General features: G+C 39.7%; 1 protein-coding gene and 1 long non-coding RNA gene across 7 annotated transcripts in view; both read left to right on the top strand.

Moving 5' to 3' along the window:
- SPIDR (scaffold protein involved in DNA repair) overlaps positions 1 to 23,740 on the top strand; it is a 202,194-nt gene that overhangs the window by 146,359 nt on the left and 32,095 nt on the right. The gene's annotated exons all lie outside the window — the stretch shown is intronic.
- LOC137851028 (uncharacterized) lies at positions 18,168 to 22,847 on the top strand. Its single transcript, XR_011092962.1, has 2 exons — positions 18,168 to 19,961; positions 22,405 to 22,847. It is a non-coding gene; the product is annotated as an uncharacterized lncRNA (long non-coding RNA).

Below are 23,740 nucleotides of genomic sequence, written 5' to 3'. Positions count from 1 at the left end.
AACTAAAACCTCTGTGCAAGAACTTGCTTGGAGGAATCTAGGGAATTAGGAAAAGCAGTTTTATCCAACAGTTTTCTCACAAAAATTGCTGGGACAGTATAATTTGTGCTGCTAGCTTTGAATATTGTGGACATAAATCAGTATATTAGATACCTTATCACAGGATTATGTAGATTAATAAGCAATCTCTTTTTCCTCCAAACATATGGCAATGATGGTTTTAGTGTTTTCTGAACGTCTGTGCTTCTGTGACATCTGATTTGATACAGATACATTTAACATAGCCATATGTGGACTGACCAATCCCTTCCCTTAGGCAGTTGTCTCTTCTCTTTAATTTAAAGGTCTTGATAATTCTTCGAGGATGCAAGCACCATGTGTTTGGAAATAAGAAGACTAGAATCATTAAGGTTGGAAAAGACCTCTGAGGCTGAGATCATCTGGTCCAACCATCACCCCACCACCAATGTCACCCACTAAACCATGTCCCTAAGCACCACGTCCAACCTTTCCTTGAACACCCCCAGGGATGGTGACTCCACCACCTCCCTGGGCAACCCGTCCCAGTGCCTGACTGCTCTTCCCGTGAAATAATGTCTCCTCATGTCCAACCTGAACCTTCCCTGGCACAACTTGAGGCCATTGCCTCTAATCCTATCACTGATTATCTGCGAGAGGCCAACCCCCAGTTCCCCCCACCTTCCTTTCAGGCAGTTGTAGAGAGCAGTAAGGTCTCCCCCTAGTCTCCTCTTCCCCAGACTAAACACCCCCAGCTCCCTCAGCCTCTCCTCACAGGACTGGTGCTCCAGGCCCTTCACCAGCTTCATAGCCCTTCTCCGGACATGTTCTAGGGCCTCGATGTCCTTGTACTGAGGGGCCCAAAACTGAACACAGCACTCGAGGTGCGGCCTTACCAGAGCCAAGTACAGAGGGACGATCACCTCCCTGCTCCTGCTGGCTGCACCATTCCTGACACAAGCCAGGCTGTTGGCCCTGATATAGTACCTGCTTATGGCACGGATTTTCACACTCAAATTCTGTGATAATGTAAGATAGTACATAATTATACCCTGAAATCAAACTAAATCTCTTTGACCAAGCCTGGCAGGATTTTTACCCCTGACTTTCTGGTGGCTAAACTAAGGGAAGGGTCTTTTTCTTCTGTGTTCTTTCCATAGTATCCTAATGAGGCACATGATGCAGGAGGCGTGGATAGGAGAGAGATAAAGCTACAATTCCTGTCATCAGGTGGTATTAGGTTGACAACTACTAATTTTATCTAATCTATTCACATATACCTTGCTCCTTGTGCTGAGTAATTGCCAGAAAACTCCCTTCTCTTGGCCCCTTTGCAAAACAGCTCGATGCAACTTCTCCCTCCCTCTCTCTTTATACGTATACGTATGTATATATGTTATCTTAGTATTTTTCAGATCTCAGAAATAATCATGTTACCTGCTTAAGAAAAGTGAATCAGTTTTCTTGGAATACAGATGTACAAATGAAATGGAAGCTGAAGAAGGGATCCTTAATGAAATATTGGAATCGGAGACTTTGTTGATGCATTAAAGAAAGCCATCCATAAACACTACAACATTAATAAAGATAAGAGGCAGTAGAATAAATTAACACTGATTTCTGTAGATTATTTACTGGATCCATTGTTCTCCCCCATACTCCTTTATTTGTCTCAGTCATCTGTTAAAATTTCTGTTAACACTAAGGCACGTGAGCAGTCCAGGCAAACTGCTGCATGTCTCATGTGCCTGAACCTGATTAAGGTTTCTAGACATTTCATTGCTAATTAACATCTGTACATTATGGCAGAAGAGAACAAAATTCTCCATTATTATTCATGTGGAGCCATTTACCAATAATAGTTTTTCCTTTCTACTATTTGGAAACACTGAGCTGTATTTTGTCTTCCAGACTCATCTTAAATGATGATGGTCTCTGCTAAAATCTGAGCTATGGTGCCAGTAAACCAACTGTCTCTTCAGTTGTGAACTGTGAAATATTCAAACTACCTCTTTTTTTTCGTCAATTATCAATGACCTTTAACTACCAGCTTCTTCCACAAGTCAAGTCCAGTTTTTCCAAGCCTTCATGTTCAAAATCTAAAAATTCCAATGTTTTGTTCCCAGCAGTACATCACCTGGCTTATTTGAGTGTGTTCTTGCAATTAGTCAAACTCGCAGGTTTTCTTCATTTCATGGAGAAAGTGGTGGCTGACCAGGCTTTTCTAAATAGGAAAGGAGAAGAAAGGAAGATAAGACTGGAGGAGTGTTCCCACACTGAGCACTGTAGATCAAGGATGAATGTACAGAAAAGTGTTGAAATCTTGGGAGAAGCTGCAGGCAGTGAGTTTGATGGTCTTGTTGGGCAGCTTCCTGTGGGAGTTGACAGGATGGTAACATGTGAAAGATGGGGTAGGGTCAATTCTTTTAATGAGCAAAGTTCTCACCAACACTGTAAGACACCAGCTTGTGTCTGCTTGTGCCTCCAGCTTGTGCCTCCAGTAGAGTGGGGAAACAATTAAATAAATAAATAAAAATGCAAAGCAAGGCATTTTTATTATGAAATGATGACAGTTCTGATTTTCAACATAACGATTTGTCCTGAGAATTCAGAGCCTTCCACTTATACCCCACCATACCCCAGCTTCATTGCCCAGCAGTGGTCAACTGGGAAAAATGCGGAGAATTGTGGTTTCCATCTTTGCTGCAGGCTTACAGACATGCAGAATGCACAGGGAAATTAATGCAAAATATCTAGGGCACACATTTAAACTATGCTAATTTCCCACAGTAAAATTCTTTTATGATGTACATCTGAAGGGTGTTCTAGTTCAGCTCAGGGTTAGTGCAGTGAAGTTGTTCAGCAGTAGTTTTCCCATTTTTTTTCCCCACTAAATGCTTCTTGAGTTACCTTCCATCTTCTAGTGTTGGTCTAGGGACTAAGAGATCTCCATCCTTATAGCAGCAGGGTTCGCACTTGTTATCACAGACTTGTTGCCAGTCCCTCCATTTCTGAGAGGCAGGAGAGAGGGAAGACCAGGGGAGTATGCCTGTGGGGGAGGCAAGGATGCTGTAAGGGAGTGGGATGGGCAGGATGGGGGAATGTGGCCCCTCGGGAGAGGGCTGGGCGTACACACATTCAGGGAAAGGGAGCCCAGAGAACATGTGGCTCCTGCTGTTGCTGAATCCCATCCTGCCAATTCTCCATGGAGGCCTCTATATGGGTTCAGTAGCTCCTGGCAGCCAAGGGCTCTCTGTGTTGCTCATTTGTCCTTTGGCTAGAGCCTACTAAGCACAATTCCATCAACAGCTTATCACATGCTCTGCTCTTCCCCCTGAGGCTCTCCCATAGCACATGCCCTTTCTCCTTTCCCCCACTTCGTATTCTGCTAAATTTGTGACCTGCTGTTTCAGAACACCCTACAGTTTGCTTCCTTTTAACCATATGTAAGTGCATTCCCTTCCCAAAGAACTATTGTTTAAATTTATTTTTTTTTTAGAAGACCTGATAATTAAGGTGATTATAAAATAGCTAGAGGGAGGATTAATTAGAATTACATCACTGGGACCATGCAATATCTCAGCAAAGATGAGTCCAGCTCAAAACAAAGTGTATTTGCAAGCAAGTGTTGTAGTGTTGTTAGTGAGCTGAAAGCAACCCCTGCCTGTAGGTAGTCTGATATTTTCCACTATAAAAAAATCTTCTGACCTTTTATTTGCAAAGCTCTTTCAACTCCATTGTTTGCTGTAGACTTTTGATGTTCAAAGGGGAATGCCCTCAAGGTAGGAAAATGCCTTGTTTTCTTTGGCAGCAAGCACAGCTGGCTCTACCATGGAAACAGTTGGGGTTGGAAAGGGAGAAGGGGCAGAGAGATAAGAGGCAGACTTTCCTCCTTCGACCCAAGAGGTTCATGCTACCTGAGGCAGGGAATATGTCAAGATGAGAGACAGCTGAAGTAAAAGCTCTTCCCAAACCATCCTCCAAATGAGGGGATAGATCACGTTGGTGCTATTCCCTCTGTTAGGGCATCACATAATGCTTCTCAAATGTGTAAAGCAGAAGCTTGGATGACACTTACATATAATCAGAGCCAGAGCTAACAGCTTTCCACTCTTATCTTATATTGGAGCTCAGATACCCCTAATTTGAATGGTAACACTGTGTTCAAGCTATAGACCTTGCTAGTATAAATATATATTCTTCAACCATGTTGAGAAGCATAGGTTCAAAATACTCAAAAGAAATGTAATACCAGACTTCCCATAGAGTGAAATTTAAGGATATAAAAGAAACTGACTGTCACGTGTTGGTTTCAGAGTACTTGACTTTGCCACCTTCAGATTCTTAGTGCAGGAAGGCTTAGGAAGTTTTATGTATATTTGCCCAGTGGATAAAAGAAAACACAAATGGTTGTGAGTGTGTCTTATGTATTATTCATACATGTGTCTATATCAACTGTGTGCTTATTCTTGCTAGACCCACGTTTTCTATCAGAGCAGCACAGCATGTTGCAGGTCTGATTCTTGGATCGGTTTTCTTATGCTTTGTCAGACACTGATTTCTGTTCTTAAAGCACAAACTTGAGTTTTCTTTATTAGTTTGCAGTCAGCATAACGTTTATCCATGAACGTTGAAGTCTTATCTTTCTCCTCAGTTCAGTGTTATACAATAGAAAGAGAGATGTGTATTGCTAAACAGTCACAATTGTTTGCAGAATTGATGTGGCATGTAAAACAAATAACTGCACATACAAACAGTACTGGTGCTCACAGCTATTTCCCTTGCATACGCAAATAAGGGATTTACACACTTGTAAGGTCATATTTTGCTTACCTAAATGATCTTATCTCCTTGCACCCTGTGTAGTGTGGTATTCCAAACATTATGGGGAACAAAAAAAAAAAGTCAACACTGTATATGAATCTTTTTGGCACATGGCATACAATATATGCCATTTACAGAGAATGTGGAATATAGCAAAATAGTGATTAAAATTTTATTCACGAATTTTTATTTATTTTGAGTGTTTCATGTCTAAAGCAGTCTGTTCATTTGGGGTGAATGATTTTTTTTTTTCCTGAACAAGTGAACTGAGTTGCACTAAGGAGCTGCTTCTCTGAAAGGAGCTGAGAGATTAAAAAGAATGCAAGAAAATAGTATTGGAGGAGTGGGGAGAGTCAAAGGATGTGCAGCAACATGGAGCCACTTTTTGGGGAGTTCTGCTAGAACTGAAATCCTGTAGCACTCACCCAGGCTTTTCCAAAAGGTGAGAGCAGAGTATTGTCTGCAGAAGGTAGGGTTGGGACCAGCATCTCCTGTTCATCCCTTGTAGAAAAATCATAGAGGACTTCCTAGTTCTTGGGTCTGAAACAAGAAAAGTATGTGTTAATTTGGGGGAGTGGAAAAGGGAGGAGGGGAAGAAGATGTGGGAAAAGAAGAGGAGGAGATTAACTTTTTTTCTTTTTTTCTTTTTTTAATTGTGGTCTGAAAGGTGTGCCTAGGATTAATTGATGGGGATAGGGTTAAGTGGTAATTGAGTAACAATTTATTCATCAGATAATCACTAATTCTAACCTGATAATAAGAGAGGGAGGAGAAACTGTGTGTTTAAACATGCATGGCTTGTTGAGAGCAACCATCTATTACTTTGTGGGGCCAGGGGCAGGAGAGCTACACTTGCATTGCAGTTTTGCTCTGCTTGGCAAGGTTTGGCTGTCAGACCCCACTATAGCAGTCTTTCATGGTGGATTGACCAAAGGTTTGACCTTGCTTCCTTCTTGTCCCCTCATCTACTCACTCAGAAGTTGTTAGCGCATTCATTGCTCATTTCTGTGAGTTGTTGGGATTTCCTCGCTTTAAAAAAACATCTGTCCATGTTATTCTTTTAAGTTGATGCAAACCGCTGACCAACTATGAGTAACAAAAGTAAAAAGCCATAAATAAATAGCTGAAGGAACCCTCTTTTAATTAAAAGAACATATTTAAGCTTCGTATACATGTGTTATGAGAGAACGGGAGAGAAATGTGAAGTGACCCCTGTATGAAGCTTGAGTAATACTTCCCCTCATTAAAACAGAAAACTCAAACCCTTCATTGTGCAGGGCTTTTAAACTCAAAAGCGTTCATTACGTTGTCAGGGTCTTTTCTTTCTTCATCTTTCCATCTCTTGTAATTCTGCTAACAATCCTCAGTGCTACTCCCAGAGTGACAAAATACAAGAATCAGGTAATTGCATTAAGGAAACACTAAAAAAATACAATATTATAATTCAATTTTTCCTGCCATAAAGACTTACAGCTGCCTTCTTGCTTTCAGCTACCATAATAATAGCAACAGTAAGCATTTCTGGTGGTATTTAAAGCTGTCTGGTGAATGTTTTTAACGGGTGAAGAAAAATTTTGGTTTGCTATTAGCTTGTTTCATGCCATGAGAATAGTCTGGGGTTGGCTATTTAAATAGTCTAGCTTAGATGCTGAGGAAAGATGTTGCTAGTCAAATACTTGAAGTGCCAACTCATTTCACGCTGTAAATAAATAAGGATTTTTTAACTAGCCTACTTTTATTTAGGTCCAGATTATCATTTCATATGTTGCTTGACAGTCTAAAAAACACCGAACAATAGGCTATACGTACTTTTAAAAGGCGTGGCAATCAGGTAGGATTATCCTTTTCACCATGTCATACTATCTTGATGTTTTGTTAGGTCATTTTAACCTTTTATTGTTTCCTAGAAAAAAATACAGTAAGCAACATGCAAATAAACTTTGCATTTTTTAAAAAAGACTTCATGTTGGCTATATTTTAAATGCATTAGTCAACAGTTCTGAAATCTCCAGTAAAAAGTGAGATGCCATCATTTTATCGTCCATCAGTAAAAATCTGCAATTATTCCACCAAAAATTTTGAGCAGGTAAGATTGCTGTTTAAATTCACATGCCACATTCTTGCAGTTACATATGACTATCAGCTAATTAATACTCCCAGTTTACCTAGAACAAGAGGCAGTACTTTGACTAGTAAAACAGTCAAACAATAATGGTGCTTGAGGCTTCCTGAGGACTAGTCATTTAGCATAGCTCAATTCCCAGGAAAACATAGCTTCTTTTCTTCCTGCTTGTTCTGTTTTTGAATTGTCTTGTCTTCTCCACCACTGCCAAGCTGTATGACATTTTAACACATAATTTTGGTGGCACACGGTGTTATGAAACTAATATATATATGTACATATATTTGTCTGCTCTTTAAGAAGTTAAATCTTTGGCATGTGGTTCCTTTAGACATCTGAGGAGCAAGATGTGCTTTATTGTTATTGACTTACTGCCTTTTTGTGCTATGGCACTGTCATGGTGGTACCACTAAAAGTCTTCTAGATGTTTGCCTAACGTTTCAGGAAAACATGCACCCTAGGTTTCGCTATATTGACTGCACCTCAGAATTATTCTTGAGCTACGCTGGGGAGTCCATGGGGAAACTGCATCAAGCGTTGGAAGTACCAATAAAACCTTGACCTTTCTACAGTCATAGCAAAATGCTGAGAAGGTTTCAGATCTTTGCAGCCTGACTGGAAGGAGCTACCAGGATGCTCTCAGAGATTCACTCATCTACTGCAAACTCTTTTGACTTCAGTTTTAACAAGTAAAGAGGGAACAGGAGAGGAACGCCCTTCCTAGGGAGCCAGGGAAGAGATTCTTTGGAAATCATTTGCTACTGAGGAAAGCGATGTACTCTTTGGTGTGTCCATGCTCTTTTCTTGTACCCATCAGTCTGCTTCTATTTCATTAATAGCTGAAAATCACATACAGCTTGAAGCACAGCAGGGATGGCGTGCATGTGTCTGAATTTTCAGTAGAGCAAGTATGTGTCTTATTTTGGTCAAAGGAGGAACAGAGCTTTGATATCCGTGATCTGCAGCCAGGCCAGCATGTTCCTGCTTGTACGATGAGGGTAGGACTCTGCTCTCAGCACACGGAGATCAAGACACATCTGATATATGTTCCTAGGCTTTCCTGTAGACGTCTCAAACTCAGACAAATGAGCAAGCTGGAGCACTGAGAGCTACAGCCAGGAGAAAAACGCGTATTCTGCCTTTCCTTGGAGTCATGCATTTTGTCGTCTTCAGCCTCAGACCCATCTGTGCGATGACATCTCTCACCGGGGTGAATAAGCAATGTTTTCTATTTGCTTAAAATTCTGAAATCATCTGCAAGCAGAGCATGTTTCATATTTAGTGAGAAGCTCTTCAGAGAGGCTTCATCTTTCAAGAGTCTTTTAGAATAAGGACATTTAAAACATTGTGTCATAAACTGAATTGCAACAAACAGCTCTCAAAGGCTACTGGAGTTCAGAGAGAGGTTTGGGAAGTGACCAGTAGTTATGTGTTACATCAGGTGTTGTAATAAGTATCATTACCCTTGTAAGTATTTTCACTTCCTCTCTAATGTTAAATACAAGTGCAAGTGCACAAAGAGCCCAAATAATTGCTATTATCTCCGTATAATGGACAAGGCTACTTAGTAGCCATATTCACATATGCATAATGCTGTCCCTAGTTGAAAATAAACATAGCATGTTCCTTAATGAGCATAGTTAATTAGGGAGAACAGTGGAGGGAAATCAGCCTTCCAGTAATAAAAGCTCCAAGAAAGCAGGGTAGATACCTCGCTTGCCTTGCTGAATTTTAATAGTTAAAGACCACCGTTAACATTGTGTTGAGGTTTTGTTTTTGTTTTTGCCTCCCACCTTTGTGAAAGGAAATATTTAATAATTTTTTCCCATAAATGTTTACCCGTAGCTCTCCCGAATTAAGAATGTCTCACTCTGCAGGAATGTGAACTAAAAACCAAATAAAGCTTTTAGGCTTCACAACACAGTCATTCGTGCCAATGCTCTGGCCTATGCTTAATGATGACCCAGAGTCTGACAATTTAGATCCATTTGGTTCTTTAAAAACAACAAACATAACTTTTTTTTTTTCCGTTTTAAATCAGCAAGAAAGATGTTACTGACGTAGTCAATAATTCATGATTATAAAATGTTAACATGGCTTGTATTTTGCTTAATATGGGAAAAACAAACAAACAAACAAACAAACCTTTAGCTGTCCCTACTTCTTGCAAGTACGAAGTAATAAACTAAAGGAAATGTTTTCTGCAACTGTCTCATTTACCAGCTGATCTGCCTCAGTCTGAGCAAATGAGATATTGGAGTTATGTTCATTTGAATACACTAATTTTTCACTCTGGTATACGTCAACAGTTGCAGATATCACTAGAGGGATTTATAAATAAAATAGAAAGTTAGTAAAGCAGACCGTTAAATAGCATCCCCACTTCAAATTTTAGGTAGGTTGAACAAATTCACTTCCCTCTCCCCACCTTTCATCCTGGTGAGCTGTCCTGCTGCTCCTGATGTGCCAGGATGCCCATTCAGTTGAGTTAGAACAGCTGCTTGTGATGCTAAGTCAGCAAACTGATGCAAAGGAAAAATAACTTTATTTTTTCCTTCTGTGATTTGTTTGTTAAAGCTGGGTCAGTTCCCTGAACTGTTTTGCTGTGCTACCTCAACCGGTTTTGCACAGGTATGAAGGAGGAGGGAGGACAGTGTCCTACAGCTTAGGAGTGGGGAATGAAACTGGTTGGATATCTTCATCTGGCATCTCCACTGAATCCTTAATGACATGAAACTGCTTTTTAGTTTGTGGATGCTGAACGTTGATATTCCCTAGTCTGCAGACTTGATATGGATATATTTATATTTGTGTGTATGTGTATATATTTATATCTACATGTGCATATGGAAGAAATTAGTTGAAATCTTGCTGTTCTTGCAGAGCACATAAAGTAAGAATTTTACAGTTTGACAGAAAAAATACTTGAGTGGAAACGATTTCAAGTCACAGTTCAGAAGACAACGTTACAGGAAACACAAATGTTCTTGAAATCTACAGAGCACTCAGAAGCACGTCATGAGAAGCTCAGCATTTTCCTAGTTGAATCTGGTCATTAAGAAGTTTAGTTTGTGGGGAAGTGTAGGTGGAGATGTTAATATTTCTTTCATTACTCAACTACAAATTTAAAAACAACGTAAAAAGCTTGCCGTGTCCTGAGATTGCCTATCTTAAGTTTCTGTCCAAAACTGCTTTTAATATCACAAATGTTGTACAAAACAAGTCAAACATGGAAGGTAAATTTGTGTAGGTAGACCAAGTATTCTGACCTTAAGCTTTGAAAATTCTGGTTTCTATTTTCTTTGGATGGTTTTACTTAAGATTTACACAGCCTTTTGTCATCAGAGATAATAGATGTCTATTTCTTTTCACATGGCATTATTCTGTGTCTTAACCCACGTATTGCAAACTGGCCTCATCCCAGTCTCGGTGTATTTTGACTTGATTCTACAGAGGTGTTGGAAAGAACTGGAAAAGACAATGGAAAGGCATTCCTTGCCTTCCCTTGCTGGCATTGTTTTCTGTCTGGAAAATTTCTGGCTAGGATCTAATGAAGTGCAAGGCCAGAGTGGAAGTTTCTTACTGTATCTTAACATGCTGCTGCAGTGCTGAAAGATAACATTCTTCCTTTCTGTGACAGTCACTTTGTAAGCAGCCGTGATAAGATTTCAAGACATTTTTGTGTGATGTGTAAATACATGGTACTTTATCTCTGCCTGGTGTAGGCTTCACATAAATTGTTTTGAAATCTCTGTTTACATGATACAAGTTACATGAGAGTTGGAACTGCAAGATGTATTTCTGTAGTGGAACCATCTCTCTACCTGTATACCAGTGTACAAAATACAGAAAACTCATTGTGGTTAAAGCTTGTTGTGGTTAATTCTGGAGAAATTAGTGATGGTCCACTGGTGATGCACAGCTTTGTTGGCTACCCAGTAACCAGTCTTGTATAATTTTTTGTAAACCTCAATTTACCATGTCTAAATTCTCCAGCTGGGTCATAAACTTGTAAAGCTGTGCATTGCCAGAAATGTTATGTGATGAGATACTTAAAATACACGCCAAAGGATTTGTAGCAAATTTTATTTGGGGTATTTTAAAGTATCAACAGTAACCTTTGCTGTCTCTGGAGACTTTATTGCCACCGAATGAGAAGTAAATAAGTAAAGAACATCTCTGAGATTCTCATGTAAATACTATTAATTATAGTATTAATTATTTGTCCCAAATTGTGCAGTTTGGTCCCTTTTTGCACAGTGGACATGACAAATGAATTGCAGTCCACTGATGCTTTCTTTGTCTTCCGCTTTAATATTTGTTGGTTCAGCCTGTAGGTGAGAAAACTAGCCAGGGGTGCACAGGATCCCTTCCCTCTTACTCCATCTCACCCACTGTGATGCTGAAATCAAGCAACCCATTCCACAACTGCAAATACCCGAAGTTTGAACCACTTTATGACTCTTACACAGTGGTCAGGGTTAGGCAATCTTCTCAGGCAACCTTAATTAACTGAGTTAGTGGAGCAAGAAGAACAGTGTGATAATTATCATAATCCTGATATTTAACAGTTATAACACCAGCTTCCATTCCTGTGCTTCCAAACCTGAATAACTAACACCTTATAAGCCTTGTTGAAGTAGATGAATTGTCAGCGTTCTTCCAGTAGACAAAAATAGAGGAGAATATTTCTCTCCGGCATCTGACACAGCTGTTTGGTTACCGAGGTTTATAAGCACTGATGCTGGAGAAATTAACGATAGTCCCAAGGTAAATCTCTACTGATTCTTTAGGATTTCTGCTTCTCCGTTGCTGACTTGAGCATGTAGAACAGAAATATCTTTCATTCAGGTTCTTCTCCTACCCTGCCCTGCATAATCTTTTGTTAACTGATGTACTTTAGCAAGAAACCAATATTGCTCACTAAGGAAATGCAACTGACTTCTACAAAACATTCTTGCCACTTCATTAATTAGATGTTGTTAGTATAGCTGTATTTACAAAGTTGATGTGTCCCAGCTCCTACCACTTAATATCATAATAATCATTAAAAATCATAAAATAAAGCATACAAAGAAAAGACTGTTTATATAAAAGCTGCACTACATTAACATCCCAGCTGTGGGATTAAAACTGATGTCCATACTGGAATGAAAAAATGACAAATAGCGGGAATCTTTCATTGATAGCTAATGTTGAAATTTAGGGGTCAGTGCATACGCAGAGGTCAGTATATGCAGCACTGAAAAACACGTGACAAGATGGGGAGAAAAGAGGAAATGGATGGGAGAGAAAAGAGAGAGTTACGAATGCAAATTGCACAAGTGTAGAATGAAATTAAATATTTTTTGGAGTCCTATCCTAAATCAGATGCTATCACATTCGCTTGCCCTACAAGAACATTAATCTTTGGCTGTAATGTAGATGAACAACTTTTTTGCATATATAAATTTAATTCTTCAAAACACATAGCATGTGCATTATATGATTTTCAGTGTTGATTTGGCTGGCACCCAGGAAAGCATTCACTTTCTAAAGAAAGTCAGTTCTTCCTACTGTCTTGCTCTGCTACCTTTCAATGCTTTTCGAACCTTCAAAGTTTTTCCTTGGGCATCCTGTCTTGTCATATTAGGTCAAACTAGGCTGGGAACATTCCCCTGAAATAGAATGCTTCTTGTGCCTTTGCAGTTGTATATTTGGTTTAAAGCTATATGAAAATGTATATATATTTATACATGCATGTTTATTTACAACTAACTGTGCTTAAAGAGTTGTCTTTGGTCAAGAAAGGAAAGTTTTGTGGTGAATTAAACTTCTGTACAAATTTAAAAAAAAATCAGCATGTGGAACATTTTTATCATATTTTGTGGGACTGCCATTAAGGGAACCTATTTAGGTAACTGGCTTAAAAAGTGCAGTGAAATACAGTTCACGCCTGTTGCCATTTCAGAATTAAAATTAGTGATAATGACACATCCAAACAGAGTTACATACAGGTTGTAGTTACCAACTCTTCTCCCAGAAAATTCTCATGAGTGTTTGTACCCTCAGCTTTTTTTTTTTTTTTTTTTAATGGCAATGCATGTAAACCACTTCTGAAATCCATGGGTGCAGTTAATTGCTGGATCTGATCTTCTGATCTGGGTTTTATAGTTTGCTTTTCAGAGTCAGCACCGCTTAATGGCTGGCGGGCAGTCTAGATAAAGTAAGGCAACAGGGAGGCTGAAATTAGCCCCTTGTCTTCAGGTTTCTCTGTGGGCTTTTCCACCAGCTGCTCCCAAATACATGGTCATGTTCAACCAGATTGCTGTTCCCACATGCAACCCAGTGCCTCCATTTCAGGTACACAGGAGTACAGTCTCTCTTTTCATGTTATCTTTTCAGGATCGGGGCTGGACCCAGGCTCCATTTCCCCCTGGGAAGACAGCTGTAATTATGTTGGGCCTCCAGGGATGTTGCAAGCAGTTTCAACTTTTTGATTTTTCTGTAGAGGACCCAATTTTGTTTTGTTTTGTTTTGTTTTTGTTTTTTGTTTTTTTTTTCCCTAAGTTTAAAGTTTAGCTGTTTACACTAGGTTTCTACTTTTCCTAAGCCTTAATATATTTTTAACAATCAGAAAAGATGTAAACAAGGACAATTTGCACACACACAGGAGTTTTACAGCTTTCCCAAGTTTTGCTTCTATTTAAGAAGAAGTTGTATGTTGAAACAGCTATTTCAATAGAAAACGAGAGGGAGGTAAAGATGTATATGTTACATTTTCACCTCTTACTGTTCAGCATTGCTTGTACTTTAAAAACATGCTGGGTAGCTATTCTTTGGTATGCTGGGTAATTGTTCTGTCAAAACAAAGCCTTGAAAATTAATGAATAGTTACTGCATTACAGTTTTGAAAAATATTTCTAGGAAAAAAATTATTGGGAATTTTTCAAAGAAATAATTTTTTGTCAAATCATCTTGTAAAAAAGAAAAAACTTATGAAAAGCTTGTACAACCAATTGAAAAATTGTGAAATTGCTGAAATGCTATGTTATGAAACCATGCCATTTTCCTACTCTAAAACCACTTGTTTAGAAATACTATTTCAGTTATGATTTTTAAACTTTTTTATTATTAATTTGTAAAACAAAATGCTTAGATTAATCCAAGTGGGATTCACTTACTGTGTTTTCATGTATTTTTGTTTCACACTTCTTGCAGCAGTGGAAGTTTGGAAACATGTTTGAAAATTGGCTGGTCATAAAGTACTCGAATTAACATAGACATTTTGTCTCCTGTTCTTGAGAATGTATTTTGGAAGCCTTGCTTCTAGTTGTTTTAGAATATTCCCATTTTTTGAATGTAAGCTCTTTTTATGCTTCGACTTTGGAGCACACAAGTTACATGGTGCACTATGATTCAAAATTGGCAGTGTCTCCACCTGGCAGTGGAGATCACACCATGAGCAAGGTGTCCCATGGCAACAGACAGTGCATAAAAATATGCCTATACTTATGTAGAATATCATCATCTTCATATGCTGATGGCTCTCTGCTTCTTTTACTACACATCCAGTAGGGAAGAGTATTCTTGATACAACCTTCAGATCTCCATCCAATGATTGTTTAACTGCTCTGTTGTGGTATGGGGGTCAAGCCAGGCTGAAGCACTAGTCCAGCAGCCTGGACTACAATGACAAGAAATCCTACTCAGTGGAGAGCCTGAGAGGGAAAAATTCAACTGCTAAGATGCTGAGAGGACTCTGAAAATCCAAATGCTAGCCCTACTGCCTGTTGTTAAGAAGGACAAGTAGCAGCATGATGTTTAAATAGTTCATCCTTGTACACCATAGCTTTGGATTGATTTGGTTTTGTGCAACCCAGATTCTCCAGTGAGGATCAGGGCTTTTGCTAAGTATCAAGTGCTCTACAGGCAGGTAGAAGTCATTGTGCCTGTCTTAATGCTTGCTCAGTGCAGTATAGTGAAGTCTCAATTAGGGAAGGAATGTGTGACAGGAAAAAGGATGAGACAACGAATGTGACAATACAAAATGCTATCTATCAACAGGAAACCACACTTCTTAAACACAAAAGGTATCTTGTTATCTGGGCTGTGATGTTACATCTCCTGCTGGCCTGGAATGGGTGACATCTAAGGAAAATGCAGTGGCAAGGGAAGCAGTGCTTCTGTGGCTGTTACTCTCCCTTCAAGCCTGTGCTGAATCAAATCAGAGGCTGCAACATCAGCAACGTGGTAGGAGAACAATGTGCTATTGTTGATATTCTTTTGGATAAGACACAAAACCAGAATCGTAACCACAGAATATTAAACCACCTCTTTTGGCATGAATAGATAGATTTAGTAAGGGCCCTAATCCAGTTCTAATTTACATGGTTATCTTTTGTCTCTCTAAACTCTTCCTGTAGTTTTGATTAGATTTGGTCGTCTTTTTTTCTCTCTCCTGGAATACATGTGGTGTGAACAAGCTGTGCTCTACTGATATTTGAACAGATTCTTATTTTCAGGGCTATTTTTTTTTTTTATAGTGGTGAGGGAAAATTGGAATCAGGTATACCAAGCACATTGTGTCTCAGTAATTCACTAGAGTTATTATTTAAATCCAGTGTAATGACTGATTATGTCATTGCAGTAAAATAATGTTCCACATGCATGAGAAATAAAGCAGAGACTATCATCTGTAGACGATAATTGTGACTAAGGTGCTGTAACAGAGGGGTTTTGTTTCTTTGTTTGTAGGACATTTCTCACTAGAACACAGAGTATTTTAAATCTCCATGCACATCTGAAGATAGCCAAAGCAATGAAAGAAATAAGAGATTCTCTTTGCCTGTATTGTGCTGTGCTCCAGGTTCTGATCCTGCTAAAAGTGATTCTTTGAAGTCATAGGAAATTGGAAATGTGATGTGTATAGAAATCATTTCAGTGTTTGATCCCTGATTGGTGTTCAGTTCAGGTGGTTTTAAAAGAGAAACGTGGAATTTGCATAAATGGTTGAGTGAAATCAAGGTGGAGGAATGTTACTGGTGCTGCCCAGGTGTTTTTTCCTGCTACACAGCATTAAATGAAGTTTATTGAAATCAAATGCAGAAATGTTAATTTGAGTGAGTTTTGGATCACAGCCCAAACCTGCTGCTTGTTTAAAAGTAATTTATAAAGCTTTACTTGACCTACAGTGAAAACGGAGTTTTCTCATTTTGACAAGTTCAAATGGAAGCTTAGAAGGGTAACGATTTTATTTTTTTTTATTTTCACATTGGAAAACTGTTGACATCTGCACTTCCTGTACAGCAGTGCTCGTTGTGTCCTTAATTTCTGATTAAAAAAAAAAAAAAAAGATAAATCCAAATGTGTCTGGGAAAACACTCCATCAGTAACGCTCACAATGCATCCCTGGGATTATACTGGTGTTGCCACAGACCAGCATTTTTTCTCCTAATCTCTAACTACTAGAGATATGGAGAACAGCAAGGTGTAAGAAAGGAAGTGGGAAAGAGGTAATACCAGAGCACATTTCCTCTTTGTTTTCTTCACCTTCCCCACTTTCCTCCTGCTGTTGCTTCATCTCCTAATGGTCTCCCATCGATTCACCTCTTGTCCGCATCCCTCTCAGTTGACCTAGGCCGTAGTGGTGGCCAGCCAAAGGGAGTCCTCTTTCATATGTGGGTTGTAACACCACCCTAAATCATTCAGATGTACCGCTTGCTTCTCCCGGGCACAGGAGTTTCTCCAACAAGCAGATAACACCATGTTCTCCTCAGGCTCCCCCAGAGAGGAGTTTCATCAAAGCACATTGCTTCTCCCCGCCGCCCAGGGCTGCTCTGCTCAGGGCTGCTGGGCCCTTCCCAGCGCTGTGGGCCATCCGTCGATTTTGGGAGGAATCGGGTGGGCTAAACCCAATCTGAGGGAGCAACAGTGCTCTTCCCAGGCAGGCGTGAGGGGGAGGCAGGGGCTCTTGGAGCAATATGAAGCGTTCAGCAGCTCTTGGCCTCCCAGTACAGGCTCTTCCAGTCCTAGCTGGGCTGAGCGCCGGGCTGGGGGGAGCAATCCCCGGGCTGCTCCTCAGGGGCTTCTGTTGAGTTTAGCTTCTGGCCCTGGCCTGCTGCTGGCTGCCTCCAGAGCTCGGTTTCTGTAAAGGGAAATAGCACTGCTTTGTCCTGTTCTGGCACTTCAGAGACCTGTTCTGTCACTTAGATCCCCCGGGCTGAGCAAATTCAGCAATTGTTGCAAAAGAGTGAAAAAAAAATGAATCTCAAGGGAAAAACAAACAAACAAATGTAAAAATACAAAAGTTTTACATGTAAAATATTCAATATATATATATATGAAAACAAGACTTTCATTTTGTTACCTTCCCAGACCTGAATTTACCTTTTTGCACTGGCTGACATCTGTTGCACAGAAAACCCAGAATCTTAGATCCGGAGCTTGCAAGATGGGTAAAAATAAACTGGGAATATTTTCCTTCTCCTTTTTAAGTTTTGCAAATCACGTATTTTTATGATTATAAATAGCTAAATCAACAAGTTTTTACTGACTGGGGATGTTAAGCACACTCTCGTTATTGACTTTCAGAACTATTTAAATTCCTAAGTGCTAAAAATTAGAATTCCCCTTGGAAAAGCTGGTAGCTTTCAGTGGACTCAGCTGGACTCTCCAGTAAGAAGTAGTTAAGAGGTATAGTGTGGAGACTTCAACAAAACAAAATAATCACTTCCATGTGCTTTTCTAATTAATCAGTTTTAATACTGAAAGTCAGAGACATCATGAATTTGCACAGTAAGCGTATATTTTGAAAACAACAACAAAAATTATTACTTCATCTGCAGGCATTTACTCTGAATTCTCTTTTTTTCTTTTGGCTTGCAGAGAAAACCTGAGAACACCCCCATGGTCATAGCTGATCTGTGCATACAATGCACTGTTTGCTCAGGCTGCAAGGGCACCACACATCCTGATTAATTTATATGTTTTATCAGTTTTGCTTGTTCTCATTGGAAAAGGAATAGTTAAATGAGATGAATAGAACTCTCTGTTTGGGACTTCAGTTTTCCAAAATAAAATATGTAAGTGAGGGAAAGGTTTCATTCAGTTTTGGCATCGCTTTGTTAAGTCAGTTTAAGCCAAGAAAGATTGTTATTCCACACTGTTTGCCGATAGTAGAAAGTTTACGTATTGATTTTTTTTTTTCTTGAAGGAAGAGAAAATGAGTATGAATTTAAGGGATGAACCTCTTACTTGCTTTGCAGAAGAGATTGTTCTGTTAACAACTCATCAAGAAAAAAAAAAAAAAAAAGATAAACAGGATTAACTGTTTACTTTAAGTGAGCAGAAGTCTGGTTGTTTTTCAGAAGAAGAACACAATGTACTGTTGTATCTGGTTTCCAGAGTGGTGTTTATCATAATTCCTTGTGCGGTGGTTGGTAGAGTGCTGGGAAGGCACTCCGCCCACTCGCAGCTTGCTTGCTTTCTCTCTCCCATTGAGGCCTCCGTCCAGGACTGCGCGATTGAGCGAGCTGTCCTGTGTGATCTTTCCTGCCTGACATGAGCTGACATTGACCTAGAATAAAATAACAGGGGCCGTTTCCTAGAATTCTCGGTGGACTGCTGAGAACAGCTACCATAACTCTTGTAAACATGCTACATGCACACACAAACACGCTCCCTCTCCCTCATTTAGACACACACCTAGGAAATGAAGCCAACAAACGACAGGAAAGGAAAACAACGTGAGTGCAAAACAGCAACGACAGACCCCTGGAAGGAAGAGTAGAAAGTTGCCTTTCTGCCAGGGAAGGAGCCCCAACAAGATTTCACTTCTGCTTTTCTTCCTTGTACTTAGTTCTGCTGTTTACTTTGGTGAATATTATAGTTTTGTGCTATTTCGGTGAGATGATGTGGCACTGAAACAGCAGAATGTCTTATTGAATACAGACACGGCTCTGTAAGAAATCCTGCAATGTTATTATATTTCAGTTACCTTTCACATGCACTGGGGAGTCACATGTGCAGGGCTGTAATACCAAGAATGCATTTTGGGATGTTCTGTCCCTTCTGAAATCAGCAGTGCTTTTTATTTTTCTTTATACTCACATTATTTTTTCCTTTTTTTTTTTTTTTTTAAATAAAGTCTTCTAAGGTCCCATTTGCAGTCTATGTGGTTTAGAAGTAAATCAGGTGAATCCACAATTAATATCTTGAAAGGTAAGCACAACCAGTGCCGCTGCTGCCGTGTGCTTGCTTCATTCCAGATGCTGTAATTCCGTAAAGCACTTGCCATGGGTTCTGCAGAAGGAGTTTCCAGTTCTCTGAACCCTGTAGCTTACAAGAGATGGGTAGTTACTGCAAGCCAACTGTTTATCTACACACACACACACACACACACACACACACACACACACAATATATACTTATATATATATATAACCTCCTTCCCCACCTCAAGCAGGAGCTAGCACATAGATTTTTTGGACCTCTCCTCCTAGATGCTACCATTCAGCTATGGTTTTCCAATCACCCTTTGAGGGCAGGACTTTTATTCTGATTTTTACGTGTAAGGATCTGAGGCGTGGAGGAAACGTAGCACAGCAAAGATAATGTGAAATGTTGCCAGAACCAGCAGTTGAATGCTGATTTTCTTGGAAAGGGGGGTGCAGGGCACCTTGCAGGAGAAGATCTTTTGGCAGCACCTCACTGACTGTTGGAATTCTTGGATGCCAAAACATTAATTACAAAGTCTTAAGATTAAAAAAATAAACAAAGAACCCCTCCTCAGATTCACAGATAAGTACTGTAAGTGGCTGGATGGTAATTGCACGTTATATTTGGAACACGATTTTTCTACTGGAGATCATCCATAACAGAGACATAAGTTTTCAGCTGAGCCTATAAGTTTCTGAAATGTACATTTTGCCTCTTAGTAAATCATGAAATACCCAAGGGATTGTAATGGGATTCCATGCTAAAGTCGTGTTACTGTGGACACTGAGGAACCTGAGGAGTATGTGCATCATTTCTGTTTCTAAAGCTACTACAGTTTCCAGTTTGAGTCTGAAGCAAGCTGGGATGACCTGATGTGCTTGCTTTTCTGTTACAACCCCAAATTTGTTTTTATTTACATAACAAACTGTATGGAATGTATCTTAGCAAGAGAACCATAAATTATGTGCAGTTCTGTGTTGGAAGGGGAAGATGCATGGAGGGGGGAGGGCCTTACTGGTTTGTTGTGGCTGAATCATTGTACATTTTTTAGCCAATGCTTAGGCATTTATTTTTTCTTAACTTTCTCTGTCTCCTGAACCAACCATTGCTATTTTCTTTTTTTGTATCATGTAATGATTTTGGATTAAAATTAATATAAAAAACTTCATTATTAGTTTACAAATCTGAGGTAAGTGAAGCCATCAGATGATGCTGAAAATATCTGTCAAATGCAGCTCTATACCTGTTTGAAATTATAGCTTAGGCTTCATGTTGTGTTTGAGTGCATGACAGGAATGTCTTTTTATCTTGAAAAATATTTTGTTTACTTTTGAGTAAAATTTTGACAGCAGATAAAGTACATCAGCAGTTTGAGGATTTGACAGTGCACTTAGTGTGGGATGGGAAGTTTAAAAAAAGTATTTGGTGAAATATGAAAAGCTTCATAGGAGAAAAAGGTTACGCTGAAAAATTGTTAAGTGTGTCATGGTGTTCACTGCACATATCAAAACCTGTCTGGTGTAGTGCTACACCCACTCCCAAGCAGTCGTATGTAGTTCCCACCAGGCAGTTGGTATTCCACGTTTTGAGTCAGAAAACTGAGGATGCGGAGCTCCATTCACTACATGGTCGTTCCACATTAAAAAGGCAATCAGGCTGATGTGTTTGGCTCACACGTGTCTCTTCCTACGCACGAAAGCAATGTCCCACAGAAGTGCTGCTTCTTCAGGTCATAGACAGAAAACAGTAGCTGGAGGAATGAACCTGAATGAAGAAATGGAAAAAACAAGTGGAGCAAGTAGAGATTTGTGAAGGGTCTTGGGGAAGTTGCATTTGATTTTCTGGTTTGTATTGAAGCAATTGACTGTCCAAAGTAGTGAGTAAAAATACGCAACTGTTATTTTATAACCTCTCTCACTGCTTATCATTTTTTTCAAGTTATGTATAAAAATGTAATTAAACCCAATGAAAATACAGAATTATGGCTTTGGTATAGTTACTATAGGAAGTTATTTGCAAAGTGTTATATAAATACTCTGTTACATGCATGTTGGGAAGAGATTCCTTTCCTGAGCCTGGGGAGGCCTCTGGTACATATTTTCTATTTCAGATGCTGAGATAAGACTTGCTTATTTCCCTGGTTGTGTTCTTGTCCCATGCACAGTTTCCAGCTATACTTTCTTAAAGATGGATTGTCTCTAGCTGGAGAGAAGTTGTGTGTGTAGTGGTAGCTGTGTGCCCTGTTCGGTCTTGGCCAGGTCCAGCACTACTGAATGGTGTTCTTCTCTGTTTCCTCCTGGGTGCTTCCATAAATGGCTAAGAAAAAAATACAAACCCTACTTTTGAGTTATTTTGAATCTCCAGTTTTTGAAGCAAATGATTACCATTTTGGTCATCTGAGTACTACAAACCAAAGCACCAGCTTGGGTGCTACAAATGTCTACATTTAGAGGGAGTTGTGATCAGGAGCCTTCTTGGAACCCTCAGAGCCCTGGAAACAGCAATGGTCGTGTTTTCTTCTGTACCTGTCTACCTCTGTGACCTAGGTACAGAAGGGCTAGTCATCATCATCATACATTTGTATTTGCATCATTCAATCCATAGTTACTGCAGCTCCATAGAGCTTCTATTTAGTGACAGCAGATGACATGGATTTTAGAGCAGGTTACTCTAAATCTTGAGGGGACAAGGAAGGCTACAACAGGTTCATACATTTTGAAAGGGAACAAGAAGCAAATCGGGATCCAGTGAATATGGGCTTTGAATAGGAAAATCCTTATGGTGGTGTAGGGGGGATAGTTGTCCCTAAGTGTTTAGACCTGAGCCCAGAGCTTTGATTTTCCAGTGATAATGGGGATCACAAGGACTGCGTAAGGTACAGATAGATTAAATCCTAGTAGGGTGGTGTCCTGCAGGTTACAATTTGAATCTGAGCCATATTAGCAGGAGTTAATCAGCTCCACCTTGAGACTTGACCAGACAAGTTGCTGGATTGGAGTTGTGTAGGTAGTGTTGTGCCTCTGGTGTTTAAGAGAGAGGGGAGTTTTGTTTATGTGTGTTTATGTATGTGTGCTTTATGCCTCTACTGGGACCGCACCTCAAAGAGATAAGGAGCCCTTCTGACACACAAAGCAGCAGCAGCTGTCTCTTGGGTGGTTAAGATAAAGAACAAATATCAGAGCTGATACAATGCAATTACTTTTCAGGCATTTCCCTGATTCCTCCTTTTCCCTCCTTTCCAGTGAAACACTGACTAATGAAGTCCCTTCTGAGCAGTGCAGAAGTTGTTGAATTTGCCCAGTGGTCTGTGCTGGACTGCACAGCTTAGCTCTGCATGGAGGGAAGCTGCTGTGGTCCACGTGGTTGTCCTCCTGTCCTAGGGCAAAACAGTTACTAGTTAGTTCAGATCCGTTTATGACAAATTTCTACTGCTTATTTTCACAAGGCTCAGTAAAGGCAATCCCCATACCATCAGTCAGTTCAGGCCTCCTTGCCTTCGTCATCTCTTTGGGTAATTTTCCTTATTCTTTTCTGCTGGAGGACACTGAGGAGTCTGGAAGAGACCAAAGATGAAGATTTTTGTCACTCTGACCCCTCGAGAAAGTCACCTGCCTGATACAAAGCAGCAGTGTGGACAGTTACGATTTTTCATGTGAAATAAAAGTAATAGTAAAAAAAAAAAAAAGTTTTATTCTTCACCCATAAAGAGTGACTAACTAGGAGAAGGGCATGGCAGGGTAATCCTGTAATCCTCTCCAGATTTCTACTAGGAGACGTTTTGTCCTAAATATCAGCACAGTCATAGAAATAATGCAGAGTAATCAGTCTCATCTTCCCCCAGCCCCCATCCTTGCTCCTGGCTATTAGCAAATTAACAAAATTTTCCCAAGCTTTTGCATGAGACTTACTGTGTCATTACTTAAAAAAAAAAAAAAAAAAAAAAAAAGGGCTGATCTCTGCCTCACTTCCTTATCATTCTCTATCTTCGCCCCCTTTGTTATTACCAATGAGTCATACTTCACCTTTTCCTTAGTCTACATCTCCCACATTCACTCCTCTGCTGGTTTTCCTGCCACCCCTCACTCCTGGAATGAATTCTCTGCTCCTTTGCATGAGAAATTTCTGTTTCCAAAACTATATTTTAAATTCACATCTTATGCCAGGTTGCATCCTATTGTCCCAGGAATAAAGATGGTCCTAATTTCCTCCCTGCCTGAGCACCACTGATAAAAAAATATCAGTGTTCTCCTTTTTTTGTTGTTTCCTAACAGTTCAGTACCATGCTTCCTGAAAAGCCATTGGTAAAGGTGTGTTTGTGCTGATTATGAGGAAAAAAAAAAAAAAAAAAGATTTGGCAATTGATATGCATAAAATAAAAATGCTGAATTCCTGAGGACAAACACTAGTTTTTAATTCCCAGCTTGTCTCATAAGTTAGATGTGAGTTTTCATCCTGGTGGTGAGCTTCAAAGGGATCAAAAGCCATGGAACAAACTATTTATTTTATCACGGTTAGACTTGCTGCTGAAAGTTAATTTGCAAGAACATTTGCTTCAATATGGCAGCAACACATGAGAAA

Source organism: Anas acuta, chromosome 2, assembly GCF_963932015.1.
Source record: "Anas acuta chromosome 2, bAnaAcu1.1, whole genome shotgun sequence".
In the NCBI taxonomy this organism is placed as follows: Eukaryota; Metazoa; Chordata; class Aves; order Anseriformes; family Anatidae; genus Anas; species Anas acuta.
The sequence above is the reverse complement of the archived record's forward strand: the minus strand, read 5'-3'. Positions and strand labels throughout refer to the sequence as shown.